At 43.5% G+C, this 15,430-nt stretch overlaps 1 long non-coding RNA gene across 1 annotated transcript; it reads left to right on the top strand.

Moving 5' to 3' along the window:
• Positions 1–7,149: 7,149 nt before the first annotated feature.
• LOC123355496 lies at positions 7,150–15,229 on the top strand. The gene is made up of 2 exons (XR_006575119.1): positions 7,150–7,277; positions 14,586–15,229. It is a non-coding gene; the product is annotated as an uncharacterized LOC123355496 (long non-coding RNA).
• Positions 15,230–15,430: the final 201 nt, after the last annotated feature.

Raw genomic sequence — 15,430 nt, 5'->3', positions numbered from 1 at the left:
TGAGTTATAATTCACCAATCCTTTTTCATCTAACAACAAACACCCCATTCTTTTCACCATATGGAAGCAGAGAAACAAGGAATTTGATTTATATTGTTTTAATTTAGACTTAAAACTCTTATTGCAGCAGAAGATTGCATGGAATAGTCTCTTGATGCTACATGCATTTTCACCCAAGGGAAAAATATAATCTAGTCTCTGGTAAATTTCCAAATAAATGAGAGTTTTGCTAGAAGATTTAGGTTGTTACTTTTTTTTTACTTGTAAACAGAGACATTTTAAAGCTCTTCTTAGCTATTTTATAACAATTAAGAAAGTGCTTTCAAGAGACCACAGTTCCTGGATGACAGCCCCGCACTCTAAATAAAATGAATACATCTCAGAATTATGAACATCTTCCTGCTTAAAAAGCAAGTAAGAATCACTCATCATTCTGAAATCCATTAGTGCAGAAAATCAAGGGCCTTTTCATCTCTCTGCAGCCAAATCTGTATTATCCTACTTTCAAATATTAAAATTTATGGAATTTTTACTTCCTTGGGAGGTATTTTGGGATTATTAGGAGTGGCTCTGCTAATTAATTCTAAATGATCTTAATGCATAATCAAAACTGCTGTTTTAATGTGGGTGTTTTTAAAGCTAAGACACTACCGCACCTTTGAATTCCTTCAGATCTAAAGGAGACTGACGGTTGGTATTATTCTTAGAACTCAAACATTGGGAAGGAAGGTCAAGTGGCTAAATGATGGTGCTGGGACTCAAAAGCCCGGGAGCCAATAACCCCCCACAGTGCAACTAAGCATGGGAGAGGATGAAACTGGGCTGAAAAAATGTGCTTGGACATGATCTTCATAAGCCACTGCAGCTTTTGATGACCAGCAGCATTCCTTGGTAAACACGCGTCATCATTCCTTGACCTTCCACCTAACAATGTGTCTGTATCAAGAAAACTGAACCACTATTGATGGAGGATGGTTGCACTGTTCAACTACGAATAGCCTCATTACTGACCTTGTCTTGCCACTTAAAATGGAGCTGTCAGTCCAGAGCTCTTCAGCCTTCCTCAGTGCCCATGTTTCAACTACCATATAACAGAGCTGGTATGGGCAGGATGCTATGGAGCTGCAGCCTCCCAGCAAGCTTGCTGTCACGACGACTCCACAGAGGCCACCAAAGGGCCAAGTATAGAAAGTTAAACAGTGAGAGTGTAAAAAGCCGCGTGGGTGGAGACAGGAGCAGAGAGAATTGCCACTGGTTTATGTGAAGACCATTCAATCTCCATGCTCTGGCCAATCTTTTGACTCCAACAAAACTGTCAACAGAGGTTGCAAATAGTGAGGGGGGAGGGTAGGGGGAGGTGGAGGGGGGTTGTGTGGTTGACGCTCGTCCACAAGGAGCTAGACTGAACTCACTCTCAGAAGTTGGTCCAATAGAAGCTATTACCTCACCCACCTTGCCTAAGATCATCCCTTGAAATGACAGGAAAAGGAGTTTTTAGGAGATACATATAGAGGCCAGACTTTCACAACAGCTCAGCACACAGCAACTCCCGCTGAGAACTCTCAACTGAGCGCCTTTGAAAATGTGTCCCTTTAATAGCAGTATATAGGTATTGCCTTATTTTCAATTAAAATCTGTTGCCTAATAGCTGTTTGCAGCAATCCTTAGCATTTACAATACTCAGACAGCTTATAAACGCTAACGGATCAGTCCTCACATCACTCCTGTGAGGTAGTATGTATTCATAGCCTCATTTTACATTTGGGGAAAATGAAGCACTAAGGGCCAAGTTCTTCTCAGCTGTAATTCTAATGATTTCCACGGCTTACCCAGAGATGAATTTGGCCCAGTGAGGTTCAGTAATTTGCCCTGTAACATCCTGACCTCCAAGACAACAGTATTCCTAGACCCAAGCATTCAAAAACCATGTCAGGCTCCAAAATCACTTAAAAGTTATGAGATTTCAAAATATTAGACATTTGGGGTTTTTTTTTAATTTCCCCTTGAGTTTCTGGGCCTCTAGGATGCACTAGCTTCACATTTTCAAGATTTTCTCTGAAACCATGTCGGCTAGAAACCTATTATAACAGAAAAAGTGAATGCTGAGAGTCTCATGCATTCCAATGACTCTAGCAGCTGAGGCGTTATGAAAAAACATTAAATATTGCTAGACTAGTGTTAAAGGTGTGAGAGCCGGCAACATTGACTCAATCTGTGTGGACAGACACCCACGCTCCATTAAAGCCAGTAGGGCTCTGCACTGGTGCAGGATGTGGCCCCAGTGAGTAACAGAGATGGGCTCAGAACTCAGGGGTTCTAAGGTTCTGTACCATAAGGCCATGAAGCTTTTCTCTGAAGGCTGTCATACCACAGCTGCCCCTCCCACTAGAGCCCCCCAGAACGCTTTGACAGAAGCTAGCATTCCGAAATCAAATGAAAGTTTAGACTGAGCCCTGATCCAAACTTAAAATTTAGCTTGACATAGATATGGTGCTCAGGGGTGTGAAAATACACACCCTGTCAACCTGACCCCCAAAGTAGAAGAATTGACCTAGCTCTAGTCGCACAGGGTTGTGGTGTTCCTACAGAGATAGAAACGCCATTTCTGTCATTGTGGTCTGTGTCTACACTGGAGGGTTACGCCAGCATAGCTATGGTGCTACAGGAAAGCAGCCGCTCCCCTGAGATTAGAAAGACAAACAATCAGATTAATGACTCAAATGACCTAATTTCCCTTCATGTGTGAAATATTGTAGGTTACATAGCTCATTAAAGGGGGAATTCAGGCACCTTGGATCTGACAGTGCCTTTTTAATAGCAAAGACATTTTTGTTCCCAGTACCATACAACATCTGTAAGTGAAATAAAAGCAAATGTTTATACCTTATCAAATAATGCCACAATATTTTTGGCATCTATGTCTTATTGTAAAAAGGTACACAACTCGCAAACCATACCTTTTAATACATTTGTGGTTTCATAGTTGTAAGATTACCATCCAGAAATATGCCAGTTGTTAAAAAGATGTGCGATACTTTGAAAACATCCAGTGTGAAGGAAGGTGGACACATCATCATCATCTCAAGCAGTCATACAGCACTTAACAGATTTTAACTGGCTCAACCTCACAATACCCCTGGGAGGTATTATGATGTTTAATGTACCAATATCAGCCCGATTCTTCTCTCACTTACCAGTGGATCTCCATTCATTTCAGTGGAGTCATTACTGATTTTCCCCAGTGTGAATGAGAAGAGAGTCAGGGCCCAAAGAGGATAAAACACAGAGATTAAGTGAATTCTCCAAACCTGTGAAGCTGGGACTAGAATTCAAAAGGCTCCTAGTACCTTGCTCAATCCACTAGACTTGCTGTCCTCATCCATTATGGTAGGGCTGGGGAAGGCTTCCATTTTTAACTGAAGTTTATTCTTCACTATTAGGCCTCAAAGGCAGTTAGGTGTCTAACTCCCATCAGAGTTAGCTCTCAGAGGCTCTGGTCCTTAGAGAACATCTCCATTGGGCAAAGTCAACTTAAGTGATATGGCCTTAAGGAAATTACGTATCCCTACACTTCCCTGGCTCTACAAATACACTCTGTCATGTAACCTACAGTACAACTAAAAGGCACACTCTAGAATGACTGGGATTATGACATATGGCAAGGGAAAAAAAGATACCAGGTGAAATCCTGGCCCCATTGAAGTCAATTGCACAACACCCATTGACTTCAATGAGGGCCAGGTTTTCACACATCATCTTTGTCAAACAACAACCATCTGAGGCTAAAGACTGAAATATTTTAGGCTAATGATCATGTTATTAATTTTTTTTTAAAGCATGGATTATACGTGACCTTGGTGCACACCACAAACTGCAGAGAAAATATAGATTTGCCCAGAGGTGCACACAGTAAACATGAATCCATGGCTTCAGAGGGCTATAATTAATGTTAAGTATCAGAGGGGTAGCCGTGTTAGTCTGGATCTGTAAAAAGCAACAAAGAGTCCTGTGGCACCTTATAGACTAACAGATGTATTGGAGCATGAGCTTTCGTGGGTGAATACCCACTTCGTCAGACTAATGATGTACCTATAGAGCCAGGGTTCCTTGTTGGAAGAGGTGGCTAGTGGCCTAACCAATGAGTTTCAACTACTTATGCTGCAATTCATAGGACCACCAGTCAGAATTGCAGTAAGAACTAATTCAGTCCTTCATCCTTCAAAGGCACAGCAAAGGAGTTCTGTGAGCTTTATTCCATGGAGGTCATTGAGGCCACTGGAGCTCTGTGAGTGTGTACTGTAGTGGTCTGCCTATCTGGAGTCAGCTGCAGTAATGAGCCGTAAGCACTTAAAAATCAGGGTACGCAAAGATAAATAGTGATAAAGACACTGACTTCCTCTGTAAAGTGCTGATGACATATTGATGAAAAGTGGTAAGAGGTAGGGATGATTATTATTATTAATTATTATTATGATTATCAAGTTTGATAGCAGAACCTTAGTTCTGTCTGCTTGCACATATGCATTTGGGGTGAAACTCATATTTTGAGGGCTCATATATCACTGAAGTGCTGTGTAGCCCTTGTGCTGACCTGAATTAAACACATACATATACACACACACACTTATGGTTGAAAAGAGGTTTCCATGACAACCCTTCTGTTTTCACATGCCCATACCATAACCCATGCCTATAACTTTTTCAAATCTTCTGTAGGTTTGATGTTTTCCATGTTTCCACCAAAGGTGAATTTGTTGGAACTGTCGTTCCTCATTACCATATGCCAGACCACTAACCTCTTATCTCATCAAGATCCCATTCTGATACAATGCTGATGAGAAACTAGAGGGCATTTAGAGATGGTTGATGTATACAAAAACACCTAAAATACTGGAACTAACAATACATGTGTCAATCATTCTCTAACCACTCTGCTTGTATATGAGCTGTTTCCATTTCTCTGTTTGATTCTCAGAGTGCAAGCTTTGAGGGCAGAGACAGTGTCTTCTTATTTGTTTGGATAGCACCTAGCTCATGATGGTTCCTTCCACAATATAAATAAACAAATAATAATAAAGTTTGAGTAAAATCCCTTCAACCACATTTGATTTCAATAAATGTAATGGGATGCTGGCTCTGAATCGCTGGAGAAGGCAGTCTGGCAGACCAGTTACCACATTCCAGCTATGGAAGGTCAACTGAGGCCTAAGGAATAATCAAAATGGACATTGAGTAAGAGGAAGATGGTCCCAGGGAACAGTCAGTGTTTGGGAGGGGGAAGGAGTAGGAAAAACAAGACCATTGTTCCTTTAAGGGCCCAGAAGCAGGAGCCTTGCACAGTGGTTCCCTGCCAACCAGACAAGTGTTGAGGGTAATTAGACCCACCTGGGAAGGGTCAAGGGCATGGTGAGATGACTGGGCAGGTGAAACAAAAAGGAGGCTCCAAGCCCAACCGGGGAGAGACTGCTGAGAGGATTTTGCCAGGACACAGTCCTAGAGGAGGACTGTGGAAACCCTGAACTATAGGGGAGAGTTTGCAGGCTGGGGAGGCTATGACTTAAAGGCCATAGTCCCAGAAAGGAGAGCTGTGGGGCCCTGAACCCCCTGGGTAAAAAATTAGACACAAAGAGAGTATTGTATTTAATGACTTAGGGATGTAACTGGATTATTTCCTAGAACCTACAGGGAAACTAAGGCAAGGGATTGCAGTGGCACACCATGTCAAAAGGGGATGTGCTCGGAGACTGCACATAAATAAAACATTGAATAAAAAATTTGTCCTCAAGTAAAATAATTAATCACATTTTTATATACAAGGCTGTAAAAATGGCTGAAGTTTTAAACTTGAAATTGAGATAGTCCTCACTGAGGATCAGTGTGTTGACTAGTGCTTCAGACAAACAGATGGGTTAAATTAAGAAAGTTATTAGCATTTTAAAACTGCACGTTGTGCAGCAGATTTCATAGAGCTTTCCTAGGAATACATTATTATTTTCTCATCTTACTTTTCTGTCTAAGCAAGCTACCCCAGTGATTTTACACAATCATTAATAGGAACAGAGGCAGCCTATGTAATTGCGAACTGTACAAGTAAATCCCTGTGTTAAGATGTGGTTCGTGCTAAGAAAAAGTTTGAGAACCTCTGGGCTTCAGCCAGCTAGAGCTAATTGTTGTGTAAGGTACTGGAGGAGAAATGTGCTTGCTTAGCCAGTACACAGGCCATTTTAACCACAGGCTCTGCTCCTTCCTCTGATCCTGCTAATATAGATCATTTACTCTGGAGTGCATCTTGAGCAAGTATTTCTGCAGTGGCAAATGTAATGTTCTATGGTGTTATTTGAACGGTCATCAAATTAATAAAATACTGCGCAGCAAAAACTATCGTAGCAGAAACACTTTCAGGCCATGCCATAGAAAGCGATGCTCAGGTGCTCCAAAACTGCAGCACCCAAACTCCCTCCCAGAGCCCAAGCCCTCACCCCCTCCTGCATCCAAACTCCCTCCCAGAGCCAGCCCCAGCCTGGTTAAAGTGAGTGAGGGTGGGGGAGAGCAAGCGACAGAGGGAGGGGCGATGGAGTGAGATGGGGCAGGGCCTTGGAAAAGGGGCAGGACAGGTCACGGCCTCAGAGAAGGGGTGGGGCAAGTAGGGTGACCAGATGTCCCGATTTTATAGGGACAGTCCTGATATTTGGGGCTTTGTCTTATACAGGCGCCTATTACCCCCCACCCCCGTCCCGATTTTTCACACTTGCTGTCTGGTCACCTTAGGGGCAAGGTCTTTGGGTTTGCAGGATTAGACAGTTGCCCCCCCCCTCTACAGGGCTCCCAGCGGTTAAACAGCCTGGCCTGGGCACCACAAGGGCTGGGGACAGGGGTGGCTCCCCAGGTCTAGGGTGCTCCGTGGGGGCAGAGCGCCCCAGCCCTGGTGCTCAGTGGAGCCGCCCGGACCCCCGCTCGGGGGGCCACTCTGCCCCAGGAGGGAGCAGCGCACAGGAACCCCCCACCCAGGGGAGACTGGGCACCCGGAGCCCCCGCCAGCGGACTGGGCTACCACCTCTCGCACACGTGGGAGGCGCCCCTCACGGCCAGCTGGGGGCGCACGGGGGGGCGGAGCTCCCAGCCGAGGGGGCGTGTCCCCGGCGCCAGGGGGCGTGTCCCGGCCCGTGTCAGTCTCGCTGCTGCTCGCAGGCGCGTGGCCGCTGCAGTGGCGACACCGCCCCCCTCCCCCCCCCAGCGCCGCGCGGAGGCCCCCGGACACCGGCCCCGCCACGGGACAGGTAAGGGGTCAGGCCCCAGACACCTCCCCCGTGCACGCTGGGCCCCGCCCCTGCAGCCTGGGGCCCCCACTGCCCCCCTGCAGCCTGGGGCCCCCAGCCCCCACTGCCCCCTTAACCTGGGGCCCCCAGCCCCCACTGCCCCCCTGCAGCCAGGGGTGCCCAGCCCCCACTGCCCCCCTAGCCTGAGGTGTCCAACCCCCACTGCCCTCCTGCAGCCAGGGGCTCCTGCCTCTCCAGCCTGGGGCCCCCAGCCCCCACTGCCCCCCTAGCCTGAGGTGCCCTGCCCCCACTGCCCCCCTGCAGCCAGGGGTGCCCTGTCCCCACTGCCCCCCTAGCCTGAGGTATCCAACCCCCACTGCCCTCCTGCAGCCAGGGGCTCCTGCCTCTCCAGCCTGGGGCCCCCAGCCCCCACTGCCCCCCTAACCTGGGGTGCCCAGTCCTCACTGCCCCCCGCCCCCTGCAGCCAGGGGCTCCTGCCCCAGTGCATTGCAGGGTAGCCAGCCCCCGTCCGCCGTGCAGTCCAGGGAACTCCTGCCCGCCCTGGAGTGCCCAGTCCCTGCCCCCCCTGCAGCCTGAAGATCCTCCCCCCGGGTGCTCTGTTTCCCCCAGTGTAGGGGTCCCTTCTCCTGCCCTTGAGCTTAGGTGCCGCTTTCCCAACTCCCACCCTTCCTCTGGTGCAGCTAAATTTCCTTAGGTCTCTTCTCCTTTTCCTGGCCACCTTAAGGCTCCGCCCTCTTAAATGCTGCCAGGATCCCCAGGGCTTCCCCTCTATCCTGCAGCCTGTCCCCTCCCGTCCTAGCTGTGATAGGAAGAGGACTTCTCTCCCCTTGCCCACCCCTCATGGGCCCGACCCCTGCACCGCTGTACGGGAAACTCTCTCTGGACAGACTGGCTCCCTTCGGTTGTTGTGTAAAGTTGCACCAGTCAAGTTTTCGTGGTGAGGGAGAGCGATGGTTTCAGATTAGCTAGTTGGTGCATTCACTTTTCTCGGCCCTGGTTCAGGTCTGGTACTTTTTAAAGTACATTGACAGTTTTCATAATTTCAGTTATTCAGTTGCCCTGAAAAGAGAAACGTTATGCCCTGTATCCTTTTTTTTTTAAAGCTTCTGCACTAATGCCTTGTATTATCATTATTTTTGTGGTTTTCCTTGCACTTTTTATACAGGTCTGTCAGCCTGTGTTGCTTTAAGTTACTGAGATCTGAAATGACTCATTGCAAACTTTCATGGGTCTATATATGTAGTCTTATAAAGATCTCACAATCTCCCTGGTTTTTACACAGTTTCTGTCTCTCTGCTGGCCTCCAGTTATTTTGTAGTCTTTGCTCTGATCTCTGTCGTCAGTCTTGTGGTAGGGCAGCCTCTTCTAGTGCACTTAATTAGCACATTTATCTGTCGATTAGGCAGAGTAGAAATCAGCTCGAAAAGCCGTGTTTGTTCTATACTGAATCTTTAATACTACCTAATTCATTCTAATACTGCTTCTGTAATAATGGTGTTTCTATTACAAGACCAGTTCTGTGATAGTACTTTTATTATAGAAACAGCTATTTACCAAGAGTGTTGTTATGAGAAATGAATATATAATAGACTCCTAACTCACTTTACTTACAGATAATTACTGTGAAAGGCTGTTTGACTCACTTTTTAATCCGTGTTTGCAGTATTGTTGTAGCTGTGTTGGTCCCAGGGTTTTGGGGAGACAATGTTGGTGAGGCAATATCTTCTGTTGGATATGGGGGAGGGACAGCTCAGTGGTTTGAGCATTGGCCTGCTAAACCCAGGGTTGTGAGTTCAATCTTTGAGGGAGCCATTTAGGGATCTGGGGCAAAAATTGGTCCTGCTAGTGAAGGCAGGGGGCTGGACTCAATGACCTTTCGAGATCCCTTCCAGTTCTAGGAGATTGGTATATCTCCAATTATCATCTCCTGTTGGTGAAAAAGACAAGCTTTTGAGCTATAAGCTCTTCTTCAGGCCAACAGAAGATGGTCCAATAAAAATTGTCATCCACCTTGTCCCTCTTTTTATCCCATGATAATTGTTGCAATGTTTACTAGGCTATACTGTGACCATTCCTTAAATAAATAAATAAATAAACCAAACTCCCAATTCTCCTCCCCATCCTGCTCCCAAGTAGTTACTACTGTGGTTATGGTGCCACTGCAAATTTATATTCCAGACTAACATAATATGATAATTTTAACTATGTTCTTCTTTGAACAAGTTTCAGACCACAAGAATTCCTATGTTTTATCGTGCTAGCAGCTTAATAAGCTATCAGTTTTAACAGTTTGTTCAAAATTAAAGGAGTTTTATGCCAATTAAAATAGCGAGTTGAAGATAAAGTTCCCGCCAACGTATGTTATGTCTCTGTAGACCCCAAAATAGGCTAGTTGAACTCACTGAAAAGACTTCACAAGTCTTTAACACGTAGAGAATACATTTTCTCTGTACCAGACTAAACATATTTAAATACCGTCATTTCTATATAAATGCCTGTTAATCTTTAACTTGCAGTGAAAAGGATAAGCTTATAGTGCACTAGACAGTAAAATGCAATCAGAAGTTAACCTCTCTGTAAGAAACAAATGTGTTGAAATTAATACCTTTTCTGTGTATCGTAGAAACATATTATTTTATTTTAGAGGCAGTTTGCCAGAAAAATCCGTAAAGCAACTGTTCTTCAGGAATTGTACTTTTCCTGAAGTGAAGCATTAAACCATGTGTACAGCAAAGTAATTTGTGCTGTTTTTCTAATTTAAATTCAAGTTATGGCATTTAGGAAAAATGTTTAGTGTACTTTATTGACTGGAAAAACAGGATAACTTGGAGATAATTTGTATTTATCCAGGAAATGGAAAGACTTGTAGCCAGGCATAAAAAAGTATCAAATTAAAATAGTTAAAATGGAAGTTCTTCAGTCTATTATTTTTATCTGATTCTCATCTTGGTTTTAATGTCCCCAAAATATTCATATGAAGTGTGATGTTGAGTTATGCTACTAATCTTTTTTAAAAATGGATTTCATATGCCATGGTTCTTGGAAAGCCAGCATTCCTTTAGATTTTTATTTATTACCGCAAGGATTGGTGATACCCATTAAAGCCATCAAGGTTTGAAAATTTTCCAGACACCTCCTAGTGGGAAGACTAAACCTAATAGCTAGCAGTAGATATAAAATAGAAGGTTTGGATTAGCAGGGTCCAGAGGAAAACACCTTGGGGCTGAGAATTTTACTGGTGGCTCTTCCGGGAACCAGTTTGGGGCTTCATCATATTTCATATTTGCCTCCAGAAGGGAAAAAGAGCTTTCTCCTGGCTGTTTTGCAGCCTCCTGGTAGCAAAAAGAGAGAGTTCAGTCTCTCCCCCCCCCCCCCCCCCCCCCCCCCCCCCCCCCCCCCCCCCCCCCCCCCCCCCCCCCCCCCCCCCCCCCGAGCTTCCTGACCTCTGGGAGTGGTAGAGGCCTCTACTACTATAATGCCCTTCCCTCAGCTTCTGTGGTTTGGGTCCTTTCCTCCTATGAATCACTTCAGTACATGGCTTCCTTGCTGTTGATAATTCACAAGTAGATTTCTTTCAGGAATCTGTTTCACTGATTTAGACAAGGGTCTGAATAGCAAAAGAAACATTGACCAGAGCAGTGGTGTTTTGCAAAGCTATGAGCAGCAGAGCCACTGGAGCTGTAGACTGAGGAATCAGTTTATGCTCAATTCAAGGTCTTCACAAGCATTAGGGCTAAAATCAGTGGGGGATTTTTTTCCTATTTGAGGCTTAGATTCTCACTCACCTTAGCAAGCTTCCCTCTTGTCTACAGTGAGTAGGTTTTATGTTTCTTGGATGTAGTTAAAGTTGAAAACAGTCCCCATTATCTCCCTGCTCATAAATTTCCAAAATCTTTGAGTCTTCTACCCAAAGGCGTTTGTGTAGTGGTGTGTGGTTTTGTGTGTGTGTGCTGGAACAGCCTCATCAGTTTTGTTTGAGAGAAGAGGATAAGAATGTTCGCTTTTCTCTACCTTTTTAAAAACAAACTCTAGTTTATACTTAAAAAAAAAACAAACAGGGATATGTCAAAAATATGAGGAACTGAAGTTCAGAGTGAAACTTGGCAGAGACGTAGTTGTCAAATGAGCAAGAGAGCTGGTGCTTGTGGCTGGGTTTTTTTTTTTTATTTGACATAGTAAAGAGAATTTGAAAACGGCATATTACATGTGGCGTTCACTTTTTTTTTTTTTGCTAAGTTGTGAGGTCTGTGGTGGTCTGAAAAAAGGGTGTAAATTGCACCAAATTTACTTCTCTGAATTTGGGACAAAGTAAAATTCAACTTGGCTACTATCGACTTTAGCTTAGTTACTATTTTAATGTTTGTAAAGACAAGGTGGTGGTGTTTTTTTTTTAAATCTAAGACCAGTATACAAGTTCCCACAATTTAAAGAACAATTCCAGTTTTAAAACCTGGATAAACAAAACTGAAACTGAATTGACTGATTTCCAGTCTCCAAGCTGAGATAAATATAAAAAGTAAATGAAACATGAATAGTGAGAATTAAACCAAGTTTTTAAAATGCTTTCACTTTTAATCATCCAAAGTACCTAATCACATCTTATTTTAGCTAAATATGTAGCCAAGCCTAGAAATAATTGTATATTATTTGAAAAATACACAATTATGTAAGTAAATGTAGAAATTTGTAGTGCATGCTCATAACTCTTTCATGCATGGGGTAGATTTAAGGTTATTTGATCAAGCTTTTAACATTCATGTTTTCTGACTTCTGAATATTTAACTACGCTACATTAATGTTTCATAAATAGTGTTTTTTCCATTTGTTATAGATAGTTATTTAAAATTACCATTAAAATTGAACTGTAATGGAGGAAATAAAGCATGCTTCATAAGAATCCCATTTAATGTTAAATATTTCACTTTTGTAAGAGTTTTAGCCCCAATGTAGTTTAACTATATAACCACACACGCTTCACTTCCTTATAGGGTGAAAGGGGGCAGCTCTTTAACAGCTTGTAGCATTTCAGTACAGACCATTTAGAAAACCATATCTAATTGAAACTGCATGGTGAATTGAGATCAAATGTAATTACTGGAGATAAAGAAGGGATCCCTAACAATCACGAATCTTCCTGGGTTTATGAGACCTGTGGACGATAATCACTTTCTTACTTTAGGGCCTCCTAACACCATATTGATGCACTGGCTCAGTTCTGACTCTGGTGTTAGGAATGTGTGAAGTGTTCTGAATCACTAACCGTGCTTCCTGCAATACTCTTGGTTTGACTTGGTTTTTCATCCATGCCCAACCCTGCTGAGTTTGTATGATGTATGAAGACTGGCTACGACCACACCAGGAACTCTGAAGTCCTCCTCCTGATACTGAAAAGGTTTCTCTCCCCGTCCCCTTTCCCTGACTAGCCCCATCCTTAACCACATATTAGGCTTACCAGGTTTCATGCATTCATGCAGCTCAAGTAATCTGGGACCGACACAATGTACCCTTTTCCAGTGGGAGGAACATGATGCCTTTTGGACTGTGTTGACCCACAGATCCTGAGTTCTGGAGTATTTGCATTTCATGTATAGGTTTGTTCTTTGGGGGGATTCTTGAAAGATATGATGAGCTTCATGGCAGTTCACCAGCATTCAAGGTGTTAAGGGCTTTTAATTCCTCTTAATCCATGGAGCATCATTCTGTAATATGTAATACTGAGAAAAGACTCCTTATGGTTCCTAGGCCAGGCTGTTTCAGATTTTGACTAGTCTGAGAACTTGTTCTGTTGTATGACTGGAAGGCATGTAAATTATAATCACTTTCAACAGATATGTAAATGAAGAGGATAGAGTATCTTGTGGCAGTTTCACCCTCTAGTGGCTACTGCTAAACCAGAAAGGAAACTTGGAGGCTGATAGATCCAATTTAGATATGCTGATTTAGCATCTTCATTTGAGTTTGCGGTGAGAACTCGTTCTTCACAGTTGAGTCTTACTCTTGGGTCGATCCCCCTTGCAGCAAAGAGTATGTTGCTTTGTGCTAAGGTACATAGCTGAGACGTGTGCTGTCCTCAAGTGTGCCAGATCATGCATGCGCTGTACTTGTGCTGGGGTATGTGCAGGTTTGCGGACAGGGCTTTGTTATAGCAAAGTGAATGCAATATTCTTGCCTTTGCATCGCTTACAGTTTGGAAGTGTGTGTCAGGGATGGTGTCTCCTACATCCAAACTTCTAGCCAGGAAAGAGGAGCTCCAGAGATGCTCATTTAGCTAAAGTGCTTGTTTGTTGTATAGAACTTTTCATGGCTCAAACAGAAAGGAAATCCTGGAGTATAATTTTCATCATGTCTGTTTGTTCAAATTAGCTGAACTTTTAAACACTTTCAGAGTTGTTATAACCATGCTCTGCTGTCCTCTGCATAAGCGTTTGTCTATATATAATCTCAACTCTCATTTTACAAAGGCATCATAGTGTGTGAACAGTTCCACTTCTTCCCGCTTCCCCTGAGATGTTGCTCTCCTTGGTTGGAATCTGACTCACTCCAGGAAGCTGGGAAAATGAAATAATTATCACAATTCAGTAAATTTATCTTTGTAGAAAGTTTTCTTCCATACTTACTTCAGCTATGCATATATTTCCTGGTAGGTCAGCAGCCAGCAATTGAAGAATAAATGCTAAGGGTTACTTAAGTATTTGATTCTTTCTATATTGCTGCAACATGTGCTGAGAATAGAGTTTTCCTCTCGTATAATAATCTGTTGGTCTTTAAAGGACAGTAGGTTTTCCTATGAAAGAAAAGCTGCGTAGAGATAGTTTAATTTCAGAAGAATGAGACTTGAGCAAAATAATTTTTTTTGCCATTTCCCTCATACTGAGAAAGTGTAAAGTCATTAGCTCCAGAATTAAAAGCCTACTTGAAAAGAAATATTTTTAATAGGAAGTGTGCTCCAAAGTTAAACAGCTTTGTTTACACATCTATGATTTTAGTGCTTATAGTCTCCATGGCCTGGCCTGCTTGTTCCTTTGTCTCTGCTCAGACAGCCAACAAGGTTGTCACTTGTGGTGTAAAGTGAACGCCTGTCAACTAGGACTGTGACCCACCAGATCCGTTCCATGTTGGCCAATGAATAGCTGTTGGTCATGATGACTTCTGGTCACCACTGATCTGTTTGGATGTGTCTTGCTAACATAGACTAACTAGGGAGCCTCTTATTTCTCCTAAGAGGTAGATTTTGTTTGCATTGTATCTTTATTGAATACTGTCTCTGGCTGGGAAGCTGAATAAGTCTCTGTTTTTGTTTTTTTGCAGCCACAGCTTGGCTGAGAATGTGCTGCTGCCTGCGTAACCAACAACTTCCCACCTCAGAGACTGACTCAGGTTTTTATCCAGCGCCACTCTGGACTATTGAGTGAAGACACAGCATCAGTAGTACAACAGGTTCTCTAGAACTGCTGCTGAATTAATCATTCCACACTTATTAAAATTTTAGTCCCTGCTTCTGATGATTATGGAGTTCAAGTTTTGCATTTGTCTCATCTGTGAACACTGTGTTGCATGCTATTTCTAATACTGCTGCAGCTCAGTCTTTCATCTAATGCAGTTAATGAGGAAAACCAAATAAAAACTCTGATGATTTCTGTCAAGGAAACTTAAAGCATCTGATTCAAGACTTTTCAAACATTTATGTTGTTCTGGGCATGGTAGCTACTGTGCTTCTATCTAAATCCCAGTAAGCTTGTACTCACCTAGAACGGGCACCCAGCAGGATGCCAAATGGACCCATGAAATTCCATGCCCTATTGCTGCCCTCCTTTTCAGGGCAAAGGGATAGTTTGGGGATTGTGACGACTATGGTTTACACTACAGCATAGAATACACCTTCTTAGATCAAATGTAAGCATTGATGTGAGCGTTTCCCGCAACTTTCAAACAAAGTGGGTGAATTTCCTGGACTCCTGCTGAGTTGTCATATGGTTCTTTGTCTGGCAAAGTTTGTGTGCTCCTGGCCTGGAGGACGGAAGCCCTATAAGACCATGCTAATTAAAATAGGTTCAAGATCATCCTAATTTCTCTTCCAGAGGATGGCAGCTACAGTGTCTTGCCAGAGCTTCTTGTGCAAATCCTTTCTCTGACTAGGGGCAGTGACTGTGTGT

Source organism: Mauremys mutica, chromosome 23 (assembly GCF_020497125.1).
Source record: "Mauremys mutica isolate MM-2020 ecotype Southern chromosome 23, ASM2049712v1, whole genome shotgun sequence".
Classification (NCBI taxonomy): Eukaryota; Metazoa; Chordata; order Testudines; family Geoemydidae; genus Mauremys; species Mauremys mutica.
This window is presented reverse-complemented; position numbering and strand designations above follow the sequence as displayed.